Source organism: Misgurnus anguillicaudatus, chromosome 22 (genome assembly GCF_027580225.2).
Source record: "Misgurnus anguillicaudatus chromosome 22, ASM2758022v2, whole genome shotgun sequence".
In the NCBI taxonomy this organism is placed as follows: domain Eukaryota; kingdom Metazoa; phylum Chordata; class Actinopteri; order Cypriniformes; family Cobitidae; genus Misgurnus; species Misgurnus anguillicaudatus.
Window position 1 is genome coordinate 15,928,304 of NC_073358.2, and position 9,998 is coordinate 15,938,301.

Consider the following 9,998-nt stretch of genomic DNA (forward strand, 5'->3'; position numbering starts at 1 on the left):
AAAAAAGTCCCTAGGGGCACCTCATACCTTTTGACCAATGGAAACAGGTCAACGAAATGGGCTTTCTTGTGGTTGGCTTACATGGGCCGTCCACCATACACTGACCAACACAAGAAAAATTCTAATCAAGTTAGTTTATTTTCTCTGATTGCAATAAACAATTTACTGATCAAATAATAAACACAAACACTTCAAACCAAATAAATAACACAATTATGTAAATCCACCCAACACAAACCAACTAAGTCAAAATAAGACAAATTAAATAAAAAACACAATCACCCACAATAACTACACTACATTCTTGAGCAGTTTTAATGTAAAGCAGATCAAAGAAATAATACAACTCGAATAACAAAATTATCAAAATACTAAATCAATTCAAAAAAACAAAACCTAGTAAAACTATTATACTAATAATGAAAAAAAAATAAAGCAACCAAAGACAAAATTTCAATACAACTCACTTACACACACATACAACCAACAAATAAACACAAACCAAAAGATTATACCACAATTAATCTGCTCCGTAAGTGAGCAGCATTAATACAAAAAAAGACAAAAGAAATATAACAAACCCCAAATCCCAAAATAACCGAAATGACTAAATCATTAATAAACAAATCTAAATGATAATAGCTGATAATTTCAACAAAACCGAAAATAAAAAAGGAAACAAACAAACACACACACAATTTCAGTTAAACTCACACACACAACAAAATACAATCAGCAAATAAATGAAAATCAAAAGGATTGCGTCACCGTTAATCTGCTCCGTAAGTGAACGGTATCAATTTGCAGGAAGCAACCCAAATACAATAATCCCAGATTACTAAATAACTAAATAAGTTAATAAACCATCCATAAAATTGCGCCAGCGAGGTGGCGAACACCATGCAACCCCGAAATCAAGTTACAGGTTTATAGCGGCTCCAACATGGACATCGTACAGGCATTAACAATGTTCAATGAACTTGCAAGCACTCGATACAACCACAAGCGTTCACTGCAAACCCGCTTCTCAAACGGGAACGCTGATTTAACCGCAGCAAAGCAGCAACTGGCACTCTGAAAAATATTAGACATACATTCGTTTGCTTTTCTTCTTCCTCCCCACTCCTCTCCTATTTATAATCACACCAGAAGGGTAGGGAAAAATAAAATTACCTTTTGCGTGTATAACACTCACATACTCACAGCGGATGCCTGGATATACCCAACTAATCTAAAATAACACCAAACAAGCACATTAATCACACCTGTGAATTAAATAAACTTCCCCACAAACACCCGTATTCTAAATGTATAATTCCCTCCCGTCAATATTCTCCAATTTAACCAAACCTACCTTTACCAAGGAGTGAAGGAGATACAAGACCTCCAGCAACAGGTCACATCAGTACAATGGCACGAAGAAAGCGAACTCACCTGTGCCTATATAGCTACGTGATTACCTGACGTACGCAACCACGCACCTGGTGCAATCTGTCTGCTCTTTTAAAGGGCTACGCCAGCTATTATTAAAGGGGCAATCCCACTACAATCGTATTACTTTGTTCATATTTTCACAGCCACCAGAATCAGACTCAAGTCAAGTGCTCAAAAGGGAAATAGCATGTTGGTCTCTTCAATGCAATGATAAATAAAATAGTTATAACTAATTAAATAGTCAGATCTTACTTTGACTTGATGTACAGTTTGCTCAAGGTCAGAACACAGCTTATTCATACAAATCAAATAGTGACACTGGCTATATGTCTGCTTTCTTTTTATAGCAATAAAAGCATAGATATATATAAATAAAGCAAAGACAACTATAAGATAATCTTTGTCTCGTGAAAGTGACTAGCTTGCTGATGACGGTGGCAGCCATAGTATTGTTGAGTTTGTCTAATTGGAAGAAATGTTTATAGTAATCTACATAAACCATGTATTCTTGATTGTTCCAGGTGAAGAGCTCTGAAGCTAATACCTGCCATGGTCTGATTGGTATTTCATGAGGAATCATGGGTTCCTTGGTATTTGAATTATGTTGCACTAGGCAAGTACTGCATCTTTCGATCATGTGTTCTATCTGCTAACACATTCCTAGCCAGAATAACATTTTGTGCTCTTAGCTTCTCTGCGTGTGCGCATATCTTTTCTGTGTGAGGTTAGATATGACTATTTTCTTATCTTCACTGGTCAATGAAAGTTTGTCTTAGAAGTCAATAATGTATGTGGGAAATTGTCTCCTCTTTGCAGGCCATCCATCAATGATCAACTATCTGAGCTGCTGAAAACTGCCTCGGTACGGATCTGTTGCATCTTTGTGTCACTGACTGGTAAGTTTTTATAATTAAATGAATCTAGATGTCTATATCTTTGCTGAGATTGTCATGTTTTGTTGCTATGGACTTTCTGGAGAGGGTGTCTGCCACAGGAATCTCCTTTCCTGTTCCGTGTTTGATGTCACATTTCTAGGGCTGTAGAATCATTCTTTAAAGGAGCATTTCACCCGTAGAAACATTAATCTTTATTGAAAGTGCGTCATATTTGTATTCAAAATGTAACAAACATTTCGAATTTGGTGCCTATTTGACCGAGAAAGGGGTGTTTATAGTCTCTCACCCCCTCAACAAAGTTATTGGACTTCCTGCTTTCAATGATGCAAAATGATGATTTTTACATCATTGAAAGAAGGAAGTGCAACACTGAAATCTGTATTTCTCCTGTCTCAGCGGAAACTGAGGAAATGATGCACGACCATTCAAAAACATGACTGGGGTTCTAATGATACAAAGCTTAATGTAAATGGGTGAAGTGTCCCTTTAAAGCCATGGAGGAGCAGCATCTAGTAGGGCCCCATGAAATCCATTTAATTTTTGTCCCAAACTCAGTTTTATTTTTCTCAAATAATCACACCAAACGCGCTTCAAACGCTTGGAAACGCAAGGCGCGATGCACTGCGTTTTTAAAAAAGAGCAGTGTGACGCGGCTTTTCATATTGCTAGCAACCAACGAGTCAGCTGTCTTGTCAATCAAATATTGAAGCGTGATATTATTTTGCTATTAACATATTTTTGCATATTAGCAGAAACTTTAAAAAGAGGGCGCTTGCTCTGACCTTGTTTGAGGGTGAGAGGTGCACAAACACGCAGGAGAGAGTGAGCGAGTGTAATCCGGTTCTTTTAAGCAACTGTAAACTTCCTTCACCACACCGTAAGGCCCGCCTCTCCCCTCATCCGATTGGACATTGGAAAGTTGCAAATGACGTCTGCTGCTTTTCCGCACTCAGCGCTCCTTCAAAAGCGTGTGCTGCGGCTGGTGGCAAAAAACGCAAGGCGTTCGGCGCGCATAAACAGCGTGCAAACGCTCCCTGCCCATAGAATATCATTCAAAGAAGGCGCCTACAACTGCCATAAATGCATTTGGTGTGATTGGCCCCTAAGAGTGATTCTTAGCTTTAAGGAATTTGACAACTTGCTTTTATACTTAAGTTTGAAAGTAGGAGTATATTTCATGAATTCTTAGTACTTAAGATAAAAATGGCACTTTCAGAAGCTTGATAAATATGGGAACAGTTGTCTAACTTGAAACTAACTTCAGTTTCTTTCCTTTCCTATCAGTATTTCTTCAAATTCCTGTTCCGTGTCACATGGCTTATGCAAGACTGAATCCATGAAGGTGAGTCGTCGTCGTCATCATCATGAGAAACGTCTTTGCTCACTGCAAGCACATTTCTTTTATAAGCAGAATGACACACTTTGGTGAAGTGATTGTGTTTTTGGGTTTGTTTAAACTTGGTATTAAGATGTGGGTTTTTGTCAATCGGATCATAAGTGAATGAGAGGGACACATTCTGTTTACACCAGGTATTTAAATCCGTCAGTTTTGTCCACTTTCAACTTCTTCTGTTCTGAATACTTTTAGGGGATGGTCTGTGGAGACTGTGGGCGATTCCTTCTGCTGTCATTTAAACATGAGCAGGAGTAATGACGGGTTTAAATGGACGCAACTAATATTATGCCAGAGTCCGCTGCTTGTAAGTAAACATGGTGCACAGTGTTTTGTACATTTATGTAAAAGCTTTCTTTGATATTTCTTTAATATTCTCTTTTGGCTGTTGGAACACATTCTACCACATGCGCGCTTACACTACAAAAGCAATCCAATCAAAAGTGTTTTCAACTACCTCTGAATGTGGTCAAAAGTGGACGAGCTCAAGATTTTTGAACATCATTACACCTGTCTCTAGCATCGTCCACTTGTGATCCAACAGCACATCTTAATACCAAGTGTAAATAGCCCCTTTTTTAGTTGCGCTTCCAAGCTTTATAATGGTAGAAAACAACAGTTAGGGAACAACTTCTGACTTTAAACCTCAATAAAGTGCATTCATCCTTCACAGGGGTAATCCATACACAAATATTGCCACTCATTGCACATTGAATCGTGTGAGTCCAAGACATCGTTACCGGAAACTAGTAATTATAGTTTAATTTATTATGATTTTATTTTTTTATGTTCTCACTTAGATGCTGTAACCATAAAGCAACCAGGACAACACACCTGGAGTGACCGAGAGCAGGATGAAGAAAGAATCGGACGAGAAAATATCAACTGGTGCCCATGAGGAGACATAATGTTCTTGGACCTGCTTTTTCTGTTTAGTAATAAGTGGTTTTATGTGGTTAAATAAAAGTAATTTAATATTCAATCCACAAGCTAAATTTCTTAGATTTTCTAAAGGGGTAGTTCACCCAAAAAGGAAAATTCTGTCATCATTTACACAAACAGTTTGGTTACAAACATTTCTCACAATATCTTTCTTCGTGTTTATCAGAACAAATAAATTTATGCGGGTTTGTAACAACATGAGAGTGTGTAAATGATGACAGAATTTTCACTTTTGGGTGAACTACCCCTTTAACATTTTTATACCCAGGGGTAAAAGAAATGTATGTTGAACATTTTTAGTTTGCCTTTTTTTTGTTACTGCTCCTTTCAAACAAGACTAATTATTCAGCCAAGTTTATTTTGTACTTTAAGAAATGAACAGTTTTTATGGGTTTTAAGACCCAGATCTGTGCTCACAGTTCGCCCATAAAATGCCCAGTGGTCCCACAATTTTCCCTCAGTATGCCCACACTTTGTCCATTGTGCCCACATTTTTCCCACGTATTTGTATTTAAATACATTTTTCCACACAGTATTTTGTATTTGTGATATCTGTGAATTTGTGATAGTATTTTGTATTTGAATTTTAAAACAACTCCATATATTGTATGCCTATCTCAGATCATATAATATGCATGTGAAAGGCAGTTTCTGGTTTAAATAGCAGAACACAAAAGGTTTTCTGTGTCATTAGAAATGCAGTCAAAAAGTGGGACAACAAGGATAACTGATCATGAAGGTAAGAACCGTAACCATGCCAGGTGAGGGATATATTATGGCTGAAAAAACAATAAACCAATTAATGAAATATTCATGTCATATGTGTATTTACCATTTAAATTCTTATTACATTTTTATTAGCTGTCCTATTTTGAGATATGTATTAGCCTAATAGTAATAGTATAATTAATATTATATAATACATTCTTAAAATGAGGAAAGACATAGGAAATGATATAGAAATTTAGCCCTTTTATAGACGTCTTTTCAACGAAAATGAAAATACGTCTTTTAACCTTTCACTTTTTAACCAAATTTAGCCTTTTTCTAGATGTTGATTTATAGGCGTCTTTTCAATGACCATGAAAATACGTCTTTTAACCTTTCACTTTTCAACCAAATTTAGCCTTTTTCTAGACGTCGATTTACAGGCGTCTTTTCAACGACCATGAAAAGACGTCTTTTCACCTTTCACTTAAGACGTCTTGAGAAATCGTTGTTTCGACGTCTTTTCAACCAGATTTTGCTGGGTGGGTACAGTGTGTCTGTGTGAGATCCTTGACTTTTACTCTAAGTGAGTATTATTTGATGCGGCTAAAATTCCACGACAAGTTACAACATAATGATACATTAACAAGTCATGAGTTCATGTTTGTTCATGAGTAGTTACGGATGAGTTAGTAATACTGTGCACAACTAATTCATTAGGTATTGTGTTAACATTAACTTTTATCCAAAGCGACTTAAAAGAAGTGACTTACAAGAACAACATCCACAAATGTCTTTATTTAGCATCACAATAGCCAAACACCAGTATGATTTTCTAAGATTGAATTATTTGAAAAAATCCCTTAGGTTTAAAATAAGCACAAAATTCAAAATACATCTTTAATTATTTTAGAAACACCATAGAACTCTTTGGAACACTTTTAATCTACATAAAATGTTCAGCAGGTTGTCCTCTAAACAGGAAATTGAGTGTGAATATCTTTTATCAAGCGTCCAAGGGGACCCTGCTTATGTTTCTGACCAAGCCAGTGAGTCCACTCTATAAGGGAGAGGTGTTCTTTAAGCATCTTCTCTGTCCTGTTGCCTCGTAATCTCCATATGTTTGCTTTATATGTCAACCATGCTCTTTCAATGTGGTGTGTATGGGCTCCACTGTGAGGGTCTACAAGCCATTGAGAGTGGTTTACTGTAAAATGTCTGTAACCCATATTGGCCAAAGCCCCTCTATGGGCTCTCCATTCATCAGAAATAATTGTACATGTTTTACAAGTATGGGTACAAGGTGAAGTCTTGATCTTCTTTTTACTAGTTTCAAAACTGGGTGCCGGGATTTGTCCCTCACACCTAGAATACCAAACACCCATTTCTTTCGTCTCCATGTTGTTGCAGCTCTCCCTCGTCCATACTGTAAAAGTAAAATATGTATTTAAATACAGACAGAGGCAAAAATAAACACTTACATACATGGTTAACAAATTAATCTGTGGCTCCATTATGCTGTGGGAAGTCCATTCATCCCCTTAGTCTATTAAATTGTCACATTTCTATCCTGATAAGTGGTCTCTTTCAGAATGACAATGTTTTATTTAAGAGTATGGATACTATAGAGTAGGGCTTCACGATAAATCACATGCAATACTCATGCGCATCTCGTCAGTAAAGCCAGTTCCTTGATTAGTAGTAAAATGCAATCAGTTGCTTTCAGATGAGCCATACAAGCTGGGCCATATTGCATACATATTGCAGGCGATACGTCTGTGATAATTAATGTGAAAGTGCCTTGATTGTCAGTGAACTATGGCTTTTGCTGCGTCCGAAAACTCTAAAATGCTGCTGTAAGGGATCTCAGGTTTCGGAAGGAGAACAAAACTGCAATCATTCCCGGGTTTCGGACACAATATGTCTGAGAGCGTTGCTAGAGTACGAATATATTGTATTGCAATATGGAGCGTTTAAGTATTAACCTTAAATCAAAACTAAACAACAGATTTGTAAATGAAAATGTTTAATTACAGTACTGACTTAAAGTTACAGTTGAAATGGTTACACTATAAATGCATGAAATGGTAAATAATACAAACAATTGACTGTTTACAATGTATGTGAGATATTACCTGATAAGATAGAGAACAGAGAAAGAAAATAAGAAGAAAGAGATTCACACTTGAGAACTGAAATCTAGGCCTAATGGCCCGAACCCCAGAACTTAGGTGAAGAAAAAAAGGAAAGGGGAAAAGGCAAACGTGGGCCACACGTAAGAAGATCCATGATGACACAGTTCATAAGATTATGCTTTCAGTTGTGTGCAGTGGTCATCTTCAGACTTATTGTCCAAACTGGTTGCTGGTTGATGAGTCTTGAAGACATCCTTCTCCTTTCAGCCCTGCATGAAACGCTTCATCGAATGGAATTGCACCTTTCATAGTCATGCAGATTTCCATCGATACTTCACACCTTCACAAGAACAGGCCCTGAAGGGGGACTTCACTTTTGTCCTGCTCTTTGAAGCAACACTCAAGATGTAAAACAGCAGGAATCCTGTGATTTAAGCAAATGGTACAACAAACAGCAAAGCATATGGCATTTGTTACTCAAGTTTTAAATGGTGAGATTGGTCTTCAGCCTAAAATCCCTGTCAAATACATTTAAACATGGTCAAGGTGAGAATAAAAGAAAAAATAATAAAAGCTCTTACATTGTTTTTGTAAACATGTAACTACAATGCTTTTTTAACTTACTTAGTAAATGTTATTTTTAACAGCCCAGTTTGTCAGTAGGAGCAACAACAACAATATAGTGTAACCAAATATATGGCATTTAAAGATCTTAATTTTCCAGTACAACCATTATAAATTAAATGAACAAAATGAAAACAAAGAACATGATAGTTTTAAATGTCTTGCATAAAGAGCAAATGAAATGTAAAACATAATAGCAAAATTGATGAAATTATTACACATAGAAAATAACTCTTTATCAAGATTTCAGTATTTGAGACATAAAACTAATCAAACTTTTTGAAAAGAAACCAAAACAGATGCTTAAAATCAGACCGTTTGGAATAATGACTAAAGTGAGGCTAATTGTGTTTGCTATGTGATTAAATTTAACTGAGGCTATGTGTGAATACCATGCTGCAACAAAGGTGAGGAAGTTAAGATTGTGATGCAAATTTGGTCCTGTTGTTAAAACAGGGAGCCAGTTTGATATTTTAAGTATGAAAATGTGGTCTGGCTCTGTAAATCTTCTCACACCTGTGTTTTTAGTTAAGCATGGTAAAAGTGGTACTGTTGTGGTTTTCCCTTTTCAGATGAAACAATCTTCAGTCTTAGGTTTTGATTTCAAAGATGGACTTTATTGTCAACAAAATAAAGCCGTGAGGAGATCTTGCAAGATCCACTAAAGTTTTACTGTACCACCAGTGGTATATATAAGGTGGCCTCCCCACCCCATGTACTCCATATATGGTCTAATATTCAGTAACATATGGTTTGTATCATATGGAAAACATATGGCATCACTTTATCAAGAGTACAGTACGTCTTTTGTCTCGGCCTTCGGCATGTAACAACCTTCCCCATGTATAGGAACATACTGCAATGCATGCTGGTAAATTTCATACACACACTGGTAAACTATGGTTATATTCATATAGAAAACATAATGGTAAACACACACTGGTAAACTATGGTTATAGTCATATAGAAAAACATAATGGTAAAGTAAGATTATACTTAATTCCTTTATATTCGGATTAAAACAAACTTCATCATAATCCCCACTCTGAGGCTTACCTAGCCTCACTTTCCTGTTTATTTATTTTAATCCGGAGTGCCGTTTCATAATTCAGTTTCTCAGTTATCACTATATATCGTGGTTAAAGAAAACCACTATACATTACCAATTACTAAATTATGCCACTGCACTTCGAACTATGGACACTAAGAGCAAACATCTTTCCATTATTATTTTGTCTTTGAATGTAAAAGTAAAAGAACTTAAGTCATAAACAGTTTGTGTGCAATTGGTTCTGCACTTGTCTGCGGCTGTTGTAGTTATATTGAACATATGTGGTAAAACTGGCTAAATACATGGTACAAAATATATGATAATCATACCGTGTATATATATAAATGTTGGTAAATGAAAAGTAATAATATAGTAAATAATTAAAACAAAAATAAAGTATGCATAGAGAACAAATAAATGTAAAGTAAAATCAAACCAAGTAAGTAGAAATAAACAAAATTAAGTAAAGCATGCATAATAATTATAAAGTAAATATAAAGTTAAATCAAAAAATAAGTAACTAGAAATAATCAACAAAACTAAGTATGTATGATAACCATAAAGTAAAATGTAAATTTAAATCAAACCAAATAAAATAAGTAAATTGAAATAATTGATAATACAATCTAAGTTATGTATGCATAATAAACACGAGAGACATGTAAAATTAAATTGAGTAAAACAAGTGAATATAATTCCCCAATATAAACTAAAGCTAAGCATACATATAAAACCCAAAACAAAAAGTAACCTCAAATCAATAAAACAAAATGTACTACCTAATAATACATTTTAAGTAAGATTCGTGTAATACG

General features: G+C 35.5%; 1 long non-coding RNA gene across 1 annotated transcript; it reads left to right on the forward strand.

Moving 5' to 3' along the window:
• The first annotated feature begins 21 nt into the window (after nt 1–21).
• Nucleotides 22–5,511, forward strand: LOC129440730 (uncharacterized). The gene is made up of 4 exons (XR_008643241.2): nt 22–2,330; nt 3,615–3,672; nt 3,919–4,030; nt 4,524–5,511. It is a non-coding gene; the product is annotated as an uncharacterized lncRNA (long non-coding RNA).
• The last annotated feature ends 4,487 nt before the right edge of the window (nt 5,512–9,998 follow it).